Raw genomic sequence first — 15,182 nt, forward strand, 5'->3', positions numbered from 1 at the left:
CACCAACTGTCTATCATACAGTATGCACCAACTGTCTATCATAGAGTATGCACCAACTGTCTATCATACAGTATGCACCAACGGTCTATCATAGAGTATGCACCAACTGTCTATCATACAGTATGCACCAACTGTCTATCATAGAATATGCACCAACTGTCTATCATACAGTATGCACCAATTGTCTATCATAGAGTATGCACCAACTGTCTATCATACAGTCTGCTCCAACAGTCTATCATACAGGTCGCACCAACTATCTATCATACAGCATGCATCAACTGTCTATCATACAGTCTGCGCCAACTGTCTATCATACAGTATGTACCAACTGTCTAACATGCAGTATGCACCAACTATCTATCATAGGGTATGCACCAACTGTCTATCATACAGTATGCACCAACTGTCTATCATACAGTCTGCGCCAACAGTCTATCATAGAGTATGCACCAACTGTATATCATACAGTATGCACCAACTGTCTATCATACAGTATGCACCAATTGTCTATCATAGAGTATGCACCAACTGTCTATCATACAGTATGCACCAACTGTCTATCATAGAGTATGCGCCAACAGTCTATCATACAGGTCGCACCAACTGTCTATCATACAGTATGCACCAACTGTCTATCATAGAGTATGCACCAACTGTCTATCATACAGTATGCACCAACGGTCTATCATAGAGTATGCACCAACTGTCTATCATACAGTATGCACCAACTGTCTATCATAGAATATGCACCAACTGTCTATCATACAGTATGCACCAATTGTCTATCATAGAGTATGCACCAACTGTCTATCATACAGTCTGCTCCAACAGTCTATCATACAGGTCGCACCAACTATCTATCATACAGCATGCATCAACTGTCTATCATACAGTCTGCGCCAACTGTCTATCATACAGTATGTACCAACTGTCTAACATGCAGTATGCACCAACTATCTATCATAGGGTATGCACCAACTGTCTATCATACAGTATGCACCAACTGTCTATCATACAGTCTGCGCCAACTGTCTAACATACAGTATACACCAACTGTCTATCATACAGTATGCACCAACTGTCTATAATACAGTATGCACCAACTGTCTAACATACAGTCTGCGCCAACTGCCTATCATACAGTATGTACCAACTGTCTATCATAGAGTATGTGCGTGCAGGAAACTAGATCATGCTGCATGCAACATAGAAAAGAAAATCGATATGTTTGGAACTGATAATTCATCACATGGTGTCAGAATGAATGCAATTAATTGATTATTGAATGTCATCGATGGACATTCAGCCTGCCTCTGCTCAACAAACTTGAGTTTGAGAACTAATCGTTTGGGGGCCTTCTTGCAGTTTGCAAACGGCATTGTGCTAATCTCCCTCGCGGCAGTCAAGCGTTCCGCCAAGAGTCGTTCACAGCACTCGCAGCCCCCTGACGGCCAACGATAAACAAACAACTTGAAAGAATCATGATTATACAAGCCTCTCGTTCAACCATAGATCTATAAAAGTGTGCTTAAAACAATGTACATTTGTGATTGCTAGGCATATAAATAAGATTACTTCTTGATCTCTTAAAACAAGGTCTAGTTACAGCCGCAAAAGGACTAGATCTAGATCAAGAATTAACTTTATTTCTATGCCTTGCAATCACAAATGTACGTTGTTTTGAAGCACACTTTTATAAATCACAGTCACAAAAGACAGCTCCAATAAACCCTCTATGGTGAACGAGAAGTTTATAGAATAATTCTTATTTTGAGTTTTTGTTTAGTGTTCGCCGGTAGGCAGGGTTGGGGAGTAACGGATACAATCCGTTACATGTAAGGGATCACACGAAAAACTGTAACTGTAATCCGTTACTTTACGAGCAAAAAAAATGTGCAATCAGATTAGATACTTTTGAAAAACTAGTTCAAGGATTACTTTTACATTCAGAAAGAATGTTTGCGGTGAAAAAAAATATTTGACACACTGTTTTCTCAATGACATTCAAATCAGCATTGACTAAATTTGCAAGTTTAAATTTGTTCCACCTGAGCGAGTCTGACCACAAGTCATAGACCACTATCACGACACCAAATGTGTTTGATCGATCGTGGGAAAGCGCAGGAATAGGCTTTTGTAGGCTATGTCTTCCAATGGTGCAACTGCTGTCGGGGTCCAAAGATTATCCAATTTGAATAAACGCTTGGAGGTAAGGATGACCGCAGTGGCATAGCCTATGGCGATATGGATATCACTTATTATTGATATCTATTTAGCGCATTGATGTGAATCACATGCGGATTGTGATTGTTGTGGTTGTTGTGGGTGGCTGTTCACAAATCTAAATGTGTATTTGAAACCAATAATGAGTTAATTTAAGAAGATTAAACTGCCATTCAATCATTGTTTTTGAAACCAGAGGACAGCAAGTGAAAATGCGCTATTGCAACAGCTGCATTGTACAGATCCCAGCCAATGGATTAAAAGTGGGGGGTTTATTGCTCAATCTAATTCATGCTAATAAATAAAGAAATCCATAGGCCTAATGGACACATGCTCAAACTCACACCCTTTTGATAGACTTAAAGGGGCAATCTGTAGTTGCTACATCCATTTTTTGACTTGTAAATATATATATATATATATATATATATATATATATATATATATATATATACTTCCGTTCAAAAGTTTGGGTTTTGTTATCATGGAGGACTAATTGGGCTCATTGATTCGAGTTGAAAAATAAATGGAATGGCATGCTTTGATCGCTACTGAAAACTGCTGGAGAAATGTAACCACTCTCAGATTAATAGACAGAGCTATGGATGCAAGGACTGTCCATCCATGATATCAAAAGTATTGTTTTAACCATGTTATGAGGCTATACAGTGCTTGTTTACATTTACAATGTTTACAAACATTGGAGAAAAACAAGCTTATATTTTGGGTTCTCAAGGAGTGTGACAGTTGAACTAAGCTCATGAGGCATTTATAAATTATATTCTTCAAGAATCAATGCACTACCGATACTACCGAGTCTTTGTAAAAAAAAAAAAAATATATATATATATATATATATATGTGCGTCCTCAATTAAACCCTAATAACTCAAATTATATTTGCTCTAACAACTTGAAACTTGCACATTAGTGTTTTCAATTGTCATGCAACTGTCTCTTTCAGCTGTAATGGGTGCGTTTTGGTGGCAGGGAAGTCAGGCGCAGGACAACTAACTTGGTATAAACGGAGTCGTTTAATAAGTGCTCACAAAACCCCGAAAACCAAAATATACAAAATAATAAAAGTGGGTACAAAACCCGTCGCACACCAGAACATAACATACAATCAAACAATCACCGACAAGTACATGAGGAGAAACAGAGGGTTAAATACACAACATGTCATTGATGGGATTGGAACCAGATGTGAAGGAAGACAAGACCAATGGAAAATGAAAAATGGATCAGCGATGGCTAGAAGGTTGGTGACGTCGACCGCCGAACACCGCCCGAACAACGAGAGGGACCGACTTCGTGACAGTACCCCCCCCCCCCCCCCCCCTCCAGCCGACCTTGGTGACATCCCAGAGGGCGAGGCGCAGGGCGATCCGGATGGAGACGGTGGAACTCTCGCAGCATGGAAGGATCCAACACGTCCTCCCCCGGAACCCAGCATCTCTCCTCCGGACCATACCACTCCCAGTCCACAAGGTACTGAAGGCCCCTCGCCGGATGTCTCGAATCCAGTATGGAACGAACGGAGTACGCCGGGGCCCCCTCGATGTCCAGTAGGGTTGGCGGAACCTCCCGCACCTCAGACTCCTGGAGCGGGCCAGCCACCACCGTCCTGGAACGAGAGGTTAATGCGGTAATCGGGCGGAAGCTGTAACCTGTACAAACCTCGTTCACTCTCCTCAGGACTTTAAATGGCCCCACAAACTGCGGGCCCAGCTTCCGACAGGGCAGGCAGCACGGCGCGCTGAAGGTGGACATGGGCGGCGTCCCATGTTTCCTCCGTGCACCGGAACCAGTCGTCCACCGCAGGAGCCTCGGTCTGACTCTGATGCCAAGGAGCCAGAATGGGCTGATACCCCAGTACACACTGGAAGGGAGATAGATTAGTGGAGGAGTGGCGGAGCGAGTTCTGGGCCATCTCTGGCCAGGGCACGAACGCTGCACACTCCCGCGGCCGGTCCTGGCAATAAGAAAACTACCCACATCCTGGTTAACTTCTTGGTGACAGGGGGCAGTATTTTCACGTCCAGATGAAATGCATGCTCAAATTCAACTGCCTGCTTCTCATCCCCAGAAGATAAGATATGCATATTATTAGTAGATTTGGATAGAAACTCTGAAGTTTCTAAAACTGTTTGAATCATGTCTGTGAGTATAACATAACTTATTTAGCAGGCGAAACCGTGAGGACAAACCATTCAGATGTTTTTTTTTAGGTCACTCTCTTTTCAATGGGTTTTCATTAGGAATCCAGATTTCTAAGGGACTTTCTTGCAGTTCCTATCGCTTCCACTGGATGTCAACAGTCTTTAGAAATTGGTTGAGGTTTTTCCTTTGTGTAATGAAGAAGTACGGCCATCTTGAACGAGGGTAACTTGAAGTGTACTGTTAGATAGAGGTGCGTGACCAGCAAGCTAGCTACAGTTTGTTTTCCTCCTGTTCTGAACACAGATCATCCCGTCTTCAATTTGATCTATTATTTACGTTAAAAAATACCTAAAATTGTATTACAAAAGTAATTTGAAATGTTTTGGCAAAGTTTACAGGTAACTTTTAAGATATTATGTAGTCACAAGTTGGAACCAGTGTTTTTCTGGATCAAACGTGCCAAATAGATGGACATTTTGGATATATATCAACGGAATTAATCAAACAAAAGAACCATTTGTGATGTTTATGGGACATATTGGAGTGCCAACAAAAGAAGTTCGTCAAAGGTAAGGCATGAATTATATTTTTGTTTCTGCGTTTTGTGTCGCGCCTGCAGGGTCGAAATATGCTTCTCTCTCTTTGTTTACTATGGTGCTATCCTCAGATGATAGCATCATTTGCTTTCGCCGAAAAAGCCTTTTTGAAATCTGACATGTTGGCTGGATTCACAACAAGTGTAGCGCTAATTTGCTATCTTGATGTGTGATTTAATGATTTTTATTGTAATTTATTTGAATTTGGCGCTCTGCATTTTCACTGGCTTTTGGCCAGGTGGGACGTCCCACATATCCCAGAGAGGTTAATTCTCTCCACCTGCCCTTAACTCTCGGGGTGAAAACCTGAGGTAAGACTGACCGAGACCCCCAGACATTCCATGAACGCCCTCCAGACCCTCGACGTAAACTGGGGACCCCTATCAGACACTATATACTCAGGCACACCGTAGCGCCGGAAGACGTGTGTAAACAGGGCCTCCGCAGTCTGTAGGGCCGTAGGGAGACCGGGCAAAGGGAGGAGACGACGAGACGATCCACAACGACCAGGATCGTGGTGTTACCCTGTGAAGGAGGAAGATCGGTCAGGAAATCTACCGACAGGTGCGACCACGGCCGTTGTGGAACGGGTAAGGGTTGTAACTTACCTCTGTACAGGTGCCTAGGAGCCTTACACTGGGCGCACACCGAGCAGGAGGAAACATAAACCCTCACCTCCTTAGCCAAAGTGGGCCACCAGTACTTCCCACTAAGACAGAGCACCCTGTCCGACCGATGCCAGGATGACCAGAGGAGGGTGACGTGTGGGCCCAATAGATCAGCCGGTCGCGGACAGCAGATGGAACGTACAGACACCCAGCTGGACACTGGAGGGGAGCGGGCTCTGCACATAACGCCTGCTCAATGTCTGCGTCCAGCTCCCACACTACCGGCACCACCAGGCAAGAGGCGGGGAGTACGGGAGTACGGGAGTAGGATCCATGGGCCGCTGCTCTGTGTCATACAGCCGGGACTGTATGTCTGCCTTAACATTCTGGGAGCCTGGTCTGTAGGAAAGGGTAAACACAAAATGGGTGAAAAACACGGCCCACCTTGCCTGGCGAGGGTTCAGTCTCCTCACCACCCGAATGTACTCCAGATTGCGGTGGTCAGTCCAGATGAGAAAAGGGTGTCTAGCCCCCTCAAGCCAATGTCTCCACGCCTTCAAGCTCCCGGTCCCCCACATCATAGTTTCGCTCCGCCGGGCTGAGCATCTTCGAGAAGAAGGCACAGGGGCGGAGAATTGGTGGCGTACCCTAGCGCTGAGAGAGCACAGCTCCTATCCCAGCCTCAGACGCGTCCACCTCCACTCTGAACGCCAAAGAGGGATCCGGATGGGCCAACACGGGAGCCGAGGTAAACAGAGCCCTCAGGTGACTAAAAGCCCTGTCTGCCTCAGCTGATCTCTGCAAGCGCATCGGGCCCCCCTTCAGCAGTGAGGTAATGGGAGCCGCTACCTGACCAAAACCCCGGATAAACCTCCCGTAGTAGTTGGCAAACCCTAAGAACCGATGCACCTCCTTTACCGTGGTGGGAGTCGGCCAATTACGCACGGCTGCAATGTGGTCACTCTCCATCGCAACCCCTGTAGTGGAAATGCGATACCCTATGAAGGAGACGGACTGTTGGAAGAACAGGCATTTCTCAGCCTTGACGTACAGGTCATGCTCCAACAGGTGACCAAGCACTCTGCGCACCAGGGACACATGCTCAGCGCATGTAGCGAGTATATCAAAATGTCATCAATATACACCACTACACTCATAGTGACAAGGTACTCATAGTGCCCAGAGGTGGTACTGAAAGCCGCCTTCCACTCGTCTCCCTCTCGGATACGCACCAGGTTGTAAGCGCTCCTGAGATCTAATTTGGTGAAGAAGCACGTCCTGTGCATTGACTCTGTCGCTGTGGCTATGAGAGGTAGCGGGTAACTATACCTCACAGTGATCTGATTCAGACCCCGATAGTCAATACACGGGCGCAGACCTCCCTCCTTCTTCTTCACAGAAAATAAACTTGAGGAGGCAGGTGAAGTGGAGGACCGAATGTACCCCTGACGCAGGGATTCGGAGACATATGTTTCCATAGCCTCCGTCTCCACCTGTGAGAGGGGATACACGTGACTCCTGGGAAGTGGAGCGTCTACCAGGACATCAATCGCACAATCGCACCGTCGATGGAGTGGTAATTGAGTCGCCTTCTTCTTAGAGAAGGCGAGAGCCTGGTGGAGACCTGGTCTGGATTCTCCACCGTAGTAGCACCAACGGAACCCCTAAACACCTACCTGAGCACTCTCGCGACCACCCCGTGAGAGCCCTCTGTGGCCAAGAAACAGTGGGGTTATGACAAGCTAACCAGGGTAGGCCCAGCACCACGGGAAACGCAGGAGAGTCGATAAGGAAGAGACTAATTCTCTCCGTATGACCCCCCTGCGTCACCATGCCCAAAGGCGTGGTGACCTCCCTAATCAACCCTGACCCTAATGGTCGACTATCTAAGGCGTGAACGGGGAAGGGCACATCCACAGGAACGATGGGGATCCCTAAACTATAGGCTAAAGCTCTATCAATAAAATTCCCAGCCGCGCCTGAATCGACGAGCTCCTTATACTGGGAATGTGGGGAAAACTCAGGGAACGTGACAGACACAAACATATGTGCAACAGAGGGCTCTGGGTGAGAATAGTGCCGGCTCACCCTGCCTGCTGCCTCGATACCTAGAGGGACCAACCCGGCACCGATCGACAATGTGACCTCTGCGGCCACAGATGGTGCACGAGCGGGAACCCCCTCCGGTCTCCCTGCGCACCGCCCCTCCCAGCTCCATTGGTATCGGAGAGGGGGTGCGGGAGGATGGAACCACCAGACCCCGATCTGAACGTCCGCGAGTACCCAGCAGGTTGTCCAGCTGGATGGCAGGTCCACCAGCTGGTCAAACGTGAGGGTGGTGTCTCTGCAGGTCAGCTCCTGACGGACGTCCTCACGTAGACTGCAGCGGTAATGGTCGATCAGGGTCCTGTTGTTCCATCCCGGAAATGGATCAGTGATGGCTAGAAGGTCGGTGATGTCGAGCGCCGAACACCGCCCGAACAAGGAGAGGGGCCGACTTCGGCGGAAGTCGTGACATCAGCTTGCCCATCAGCCAGCTACAGGTTCAATGCTGCTTGCAGCTAGCTATATTATTCTTTCTATGGGCTCTCATATCATTTTTGCCATTTCATGTGATTTTGGATAACATTTAGCCATGCTAAATAAGGTTGGGGAATGAAAAAGGGAAATAAATCACTGTGAATTAGCCTTAGCGGAGTTGCAAACAACTGTAAGTTCCAGTTTTCAGGATGGAAGAGTGCCTGTTTCGAAGGCTACATTCCGTCTTAACTCCTCCTTCACATTTAATGGATTGGCTGAACAGTTCAGAAGGGAACCTCCCCTGACAGTTTTTTTCTCTCTTCTCGTCAAGACCAGAATGTCGGGGATCTAGTTTTAGGCGTTTCTTGTACGCCTGGCTACATTAGGTTAGTGTGAATTAACGTCATGTCATGCTCCCAAGGGAGCGCGGAAATTGAAAGCGGCACAGTTATCAAATTGCTTTGGAAAATACTATTTTAATATCACTTTTTCTTGCACTCAAGTTCCATACATGGTATAGCATCCTGATCTGAAAGAAGTTGTACTTGAACCCTTGTACCCAGCTTGTACCCTTTCGTGAACTCTGAAGAATGAATCATTTCAACCAAGCTATTTTCTTTTGTAAGATATATAGTGTATTCCAGTATGAGTCAATATGATACATTTTCCTGTAGTTTGGGCTTTATTGCTTTGTTGCCACCATATGAAAGCCCTTTATGGAAGAGAGGAGAAGAGAAAGACTGGATGCTGTTTCTTTTATCACAAAGCACCACAGCTCTTCCTAATCAACAGCTCTTCCTAATCAACAGCTCTTCCTAATAAATGTGTCAAGGTCAGACAAAGGTCCGTGATTAGAAAGCTTCTAATGTCATTTCACAGATTCATCCTCACGTCAAACTATGAGCTACTGAATAGAGTCAAATGATTCTAGCAACGAGGCAATCTTCCATTAACAATAGAGTTGAACGACAGAGTTAGGATTCAGCCTTGAGAAAAATGTAATAATGTTCTTGTATCAACAGAAAAATGTCAGCTCCTACTCAGTGGTATTTGTCAGATGGATTCTCAGATGAAAAGCAATTGACGCTGTCAATCAATAAAGTGTGTCCATGCCTGAAATGGAACCCAAGTGATTACACAACACGGCCTCACTATGATATCCCCACCTATGCATATTTACTATCAGTCACATGTATACTGTTCTAACTGAAATTACACAAAGCATAGAACTACACATACAGTGCCTTCAGAAAGTATTCACACCCCTTGACTTTTTCCACATTTTGTTGTGTCACTGGCCTACACACAATATCCCATGATGTCAAAGTGGAATTCTGTTTTAAGAAATGTTTACAAATGAATTTTTTTTTAAATGTAAAGCTGAAATGTCTTGAATCAATAAGTATTTAACCACTTTCGTATAGCAAGCCTAAATAAGTTCAGGAGTAAAAATGTGCTTAACAAGTCACATAATAAGTTGCATGATTTTTTACTGACTACCTAATTTCTGTACCTCACACATAAAATTACACTACATTACCAAAAGTATGTGGACACCTGCTTGTCAAACATCTCATTCCAAAACCATGGGCATTAATATGAAGTTGGTCCCCCCTTTGCTGCTATAACAGCCTACACTGTTCTGGGAAGGATTTCTACTAGATGTTGGAACATTGCTTCAGGGACTTGCTTCCATTCAGCCACAAGAGCATTAGTGAGGTCGGGCACTGATGTTGGGCGATAAGGCCTGGCTCGCAGTCGGTGTTCCAATTGATCCCAAAGGTGTCTGAAGGGGTTGAGGTCAGGGCTAGTCAAGTTCTTACACACGGATCGTAACAAACCATTTCTGTATGGACCTCGCTTTGTGCATGGGGGCATTGTCATGCACCAAACCTTACAGTTGGTACTATGCAGTTGGGCAGGAAGCGTTCTCCTGGCATCTGCCAAACTATGACAGTGCCACGTTGAAAAGTCACTGAGATTTTCAGTAAGGCCATTCTACTTCCAATGTTTGTCTATGGAGATTGCATGACAGTGTGCTTGATTTTATACACCTGTCAGCGACAGGTGTGACAGAAATAGCCAAATCCACTCATTTGAAGGGGTGTCCATATACTTTTGTATAAATAAATATAGTTTCTGTAAGGTCCCTCAGTCGAACAGTGAATTTGAAACACAGATTCAATCACTAAGACCAGGGAGGTTTTCCAAAGCCTCGCAAAGATGGGCACCTGTTGGTAGATGGGTAAAAAAAATAAAAAGCAGACATTGAATATCCCTTTGAGCATGGTGAAGTTATTAAATACACTTTTGATGGTGTATCAATACACCCAGTCACTACAAAGATACAAGTGTCCTTCCTAACTTAGTTGCTGGAGAGGAAGAAAACTACTCAAGGATTCCACCATGAGGCCAATGATGACTTTAAAACAGTCAGAGTTTAATGGCTGTGATAGGAGAAAACTGAGAATGGATAAACAACATTTTATTTACTCCACAATACTAACCTAACTGACAGAGTGAAAAGAAGAAAGACTGAACAGAATAAAAATGTTCCAAAACATGTATCCTGTTTGAAACAAGGAACTAAAGTAATAGTGCAAAAAATATGGCAAAACAATTAACTTTTCATCTTGAATACAAAATGTTATGTTTGGGGCAAAACCAATACAACACATTACTACCACTGTGTACCACTGTGTAACGTGTGCGCTGGGAGTCGGGAAGCAAGTTCAGGGAGTGCATAATTTAATAAACAAAACAAGAAACATGAACAATGCACAGACATGAAACGGAAACAGACGGAAACAGAAACAATGACACCTGGTGAAGGAACCTTATATAGTGACAGAATTAGGGCAGGTAATCAAGGAGGTGATGGAGTCCAAGTGAGTCTGATGACACGCAGGTGCACGTAATGATGGTGACAGGTGTGCACCATAACTAGCAACCTGGTAACCTAGAGGCTGGGGAGGGAGCACACATGACACACTGTTCATATTTTCAAGCATAGTGGTGGCTGCATCATGTTATGGGTATGCTTGTAATCATTAAGGGCGTAATAAACCAGACACTGGGAGATGAATTCACCTTTCAGCAGGACAACAACCTAAAACATATGGCCATGTTTTCAATTTGTCATTATGGGGTATTGTGTGTAGATGGGTGAGACTATATCTTTTTTTTAATTCATTTTGAATTCAGGCTGTAAGACAACAAAATGTGGAATAAGTCGATGGGCATGAATACTTTCTGGAGGCACTGTAAATCAGCTTCTTCCTTAGTCTCTAAAATATAATTCATTTTGGTTTCCGGAGCGCTTGGAACCCTTCAAAGGAATTCATAGGAACATAGTCAACCAAAACAAACACAGACAACTTGAGAGGAGAGGAGCTAAAGTAACTCCACTTCACATTAAAGCACTAGAAATGACTTGTTCTAAAACATCACAGCTCTCTGAGGACGCTTAGCATCTATTAGGATAGTGCTAAAATATGCATCAGGGATCCCTGGAGAGTCTTGATTCCTCCAAATGGGAGGAAGCCATTGAACACCTCACATTCCTAACCAAGATGCTGCGTCCCAAATGGCACCCTATATAGTGCACAACTTTTGACTAGGGTCGATTGCACCACGTTTGACGAGAGCCCTACGGGCCCTGGTCAAAAGTAGTGGACGACAAAAGGGAGCAGAGTGCCATTTGGTGACACACGCATGAATCCATCCGGATCACCTCTGTCCAGTCCCGTCCCAAGGCACCAAACAACCACAATCTAGTGACAGTAAAGGTCTTTGTGGGTTGACGCTGCTGCTACTCTCTGGGCCAGGTTATGTTGACTTGGAGAGACAACAAAACAAGCAGGTGCGTCACCTTTCTTTCTGCGTCTGACGTAAGGGGATCTTTTACAATGTATCATTAACGGATCTCAGTTCTTTGGGGGGATTATTTCACATCCCAGACGAACAATCAAGTCGTGTCGCTTTCCTCATTAGAGGAAGATGGAAGTATACATTTTCCTCTGTGAGAGGAGGTAATACATTAACCTTTTAAAGGTCTTTATGATAACTGAATCCTAATACAGATTTAGTGAACAGCACACTTCAAAGAAAGTGGGTTTTAAATTAAGCTTGGTATTTCCAGCTCATGTTGTGGTGCTATAGTTAATGTAATGCCATTTAGGAAGCTAAATGCTATCAGTAGTCTCTAAAATACTTGCCAGTAGATGTTATTAGGATGTTAAGGTACCATAACATATATCAGCTCATGACGAATTGGCTAATACTGTCATGATATATAACGTTTTCTGTGTAATTGTTAAGATTGGTCATCACTGTACAGACCGGCATAGTTCACTGCTCTTACAGTGTACCAACTGCAGTGTGTGTGTGTGTGTGTGTGTGTGTGTGTGTGTGTGTGTGTGTGTGTGTGTGTGTGTGTGTGTGTGTGTGTGTGTATTTGTTTGTGTTTGTGCAGATTCCACAGATGCACAGCCCTGACCGGAGTACACAGATTCCCAGGCCAGGGGCCATGAGGTGCCCACAGCACAGAGAGGATGAGACTATTTATAGCCAGGAGGAGAGAAATAATTCAGTGTGATCAGAGCGCAGGTCATTCACGTCTTCTTTTGACAGAGGAGACAGGAAGAAGTGAAAGGATGTATATCCCCTCTCTCGTTCCCTCTCTACCACTACTCTCCATTCACGACAGGGATGATATCTGTTTGTATCCCCTCTGTCTCCTTTCTCTACCACTACTCTCCATTCAGGACAGGTCATTCAAGTGTACTTTTCACAGAGGAGACGGGTGAAAGATGACTATCCCCTTTCCTCTCTCTCTCTACCACTCTCTCTCAGTCTTTATTCATGACAGTGGGGATAGGTCCTCTCTCTTTCTCTCTCTCTCTCCACCACTACTCTTCATTCATGACAGAGGGGATATGATATGTGTTAGATTCTTTATGGCTCAATCCCCAGTCCCTTCTGTGAGCTGTCAAAGAGAGACACTTTGGAGATATTGATGTATTCTTCCTCTGAATAGTGCCGCACAGCCAATGCCTGGCAAACAATCATGATATGATTTCTTAATCTAAACCTATGGCAATGAATGAAACTTGACATGGCTGTATATCCTTCAGCTTGCTAGGTTCACATATAAACTGGGTGTTTGCGTAACATGGGGACTGACTATCAGGAAGTCTTTCAAATTAATTTCAATGAAGGTATTTATTTAACATATCTCCCATATCTCCAGAGAACTTATGCACAATGCCATTCCACAGTGAAATGTCAAATGAAAAATCTGGAAAATGTGAACAAATAAAGCAGCCTACAAGTAGTTTTATCCTATAGAAGCCGTTACACAATGCAGTGTTTGGTATGCATGCAAAACATACAATTTCCTCTTTTGTTGAAATTATTTCGAAATACAAAACAATACAAAATAAAAGCTCATTATTTTCTCATTCAGATAGCCTGGTTTTCACATACAGTAGTTACCGAAAAATATACACGGACCATTTCAGCATACATAGGTAATTGGCCTATAACATTGTATATAACATTGTAATAACGTGGTAATAAGGTGTTATTTCCCAACTCACCTCGGTTGCAATCACCATCAGGCTTGGACGCTGAGAAGAGCTCGCGCGTGTCTGTAGAGTCAATTTCCTCCCGCTCGAGGTTGTTGATTTAGCATCACGACTGAAAACTCAGATTTCGCATATGTTTGCAAATACCATTTTCACCAAATGTACCTCATTGCTTCTCGCCATACCTTCCAGTAACTCAGTCACCTTTTTGGTTGTGTCTGCTGAAATCAATTATTAGTGCTAGTGAGGGCTGCAGAGTAGCTCGAGGGTGAGAGAAGTAGACTACAAGGGCATTTTGCCAAATGTGTGAGTGGCGCGCAGCGCTCGCCGCCCGCATCTCCTTGCTGCTATTTTTTGCTCTCCACGTCCCTGGCAGTCCCGTGGGAAAGCTATGCCGCTGATACTGCCGGCACTGCCAAGCAACCGCTACAATAATAGCCCGCACACGCGGCGAATCTACATGATTCGATTTTTTTTCCATCTGATATCTATCTACCTGCTGTCTAATGTAGCAGGCGGTCCATGACGAATGCATCAAGTGTACATTTTATAGGCGCATAATCATTTCAAATAGGCTATATGTATTTTTGAGTCTATCATATAAAATGTATTGTGGAAAGTACGGTAAAATAAGAAACTAGAACATTTCATTGTTGATCTTTCACCTTCACTTTTCTTTGGAATGGCCCAAAAAATAAAACTGTCTTGTGCGAATGAGTGCTGTGTCCTTTGCTTGAGATAAAGCTTTTTTTAAAACATGAAAACCACTGTCTGTCATCCCTTTTATTTACAAGATGAAGAGGGAGATGAACACCATGCTTAAATAAAATAGCATTTTGTGTCGAAACAGACCACACGGAAAACACCTAGTAAATGTCATAGAGCTACTGTGCGTGAAGAGGGCACAACAAAACCTATTCCCCCTCAGGAGACTGAAAAGATTTGGCATGGGTCCTCAGATCCTCAAAAGGTTCAGCTGCACCATCGAGAGCATCCTGGTTGGTTGCATCACTGCCTGGTATGGCAACTGCTCGGCCTCCAACCACAAGGCAGTACAGAGGATAATGCGAACAACCCAGTACATCACTGGGGCCAAGCTTAACGCCATCCAGGACCTCTATACCAGGCGGTGTCAAAGGAAGGCCCAAAGAATTGTCAAAGACTCCAGCCACCCTAGTCATAGACTGTTCTCTCTGCTACCGCATAGCAAGCAGTACCGGAGCGCCAAGTCTAGGTCCAAGAGGCTTCTGAATAGCTTTAATTTATTTCTGATTACTTTATTTCTTATTCTTATCCCGTTTTTTAAAACTGCTTTGTTGGTTAGGGGCTCGTAAGTAAGCATTTCACTCTAAGGTCTTACACCTGTTGTAGTCGGCGCATGTGACTAATAATATTTGATTTGATTTTATTAGTGACAAACACACCGTTACAGAGATTGACACAGACAACATACTGTATTTGATCACCCTCTGCTGGTTTAGT

At 44.3% G+C, this 15,182-nt stretch overlaps 1 protein-coding gene across 1 annotated transcript in view; it reads right to left on the reverse strand.

Annotated features, from left to right (window-relative positions):
• LOC139408076 (carbohydrate sulfotransferase 8-like) overlaps positions 1-13,880 on the reverse strand; it is an 80,061-nt gene extending 66,181 nt beyond the window's left edge. The window contains exon 1 of the mRNA XM_071151895.1: positions 13,713-13,880. The gene's annotated coding sequence lies outside the window, so the exon portion shown is untranslated. The remainder of the gene's footprint in view (positions 1-13,712) is intronic.
• Positions 13,881-15,182: the final 1,302 nt, after the last annotated feature.

Source organism: Oncorhynchus clarkii, chromosome 1, assembly GCF_045791955.1.
Source record: "Oncorhynchus clarkii lewisi isolate Uvic-CL-2024 chromosome 1, UVic_Ocla_1.0, whole genome shotgun sequence".
NCBI lineage: Eukaryota > Metazoa > Chordata > Actinopteri > Salmoniformes > Salmonidae > Oncorhynchus > Oncorhynchus clarkii.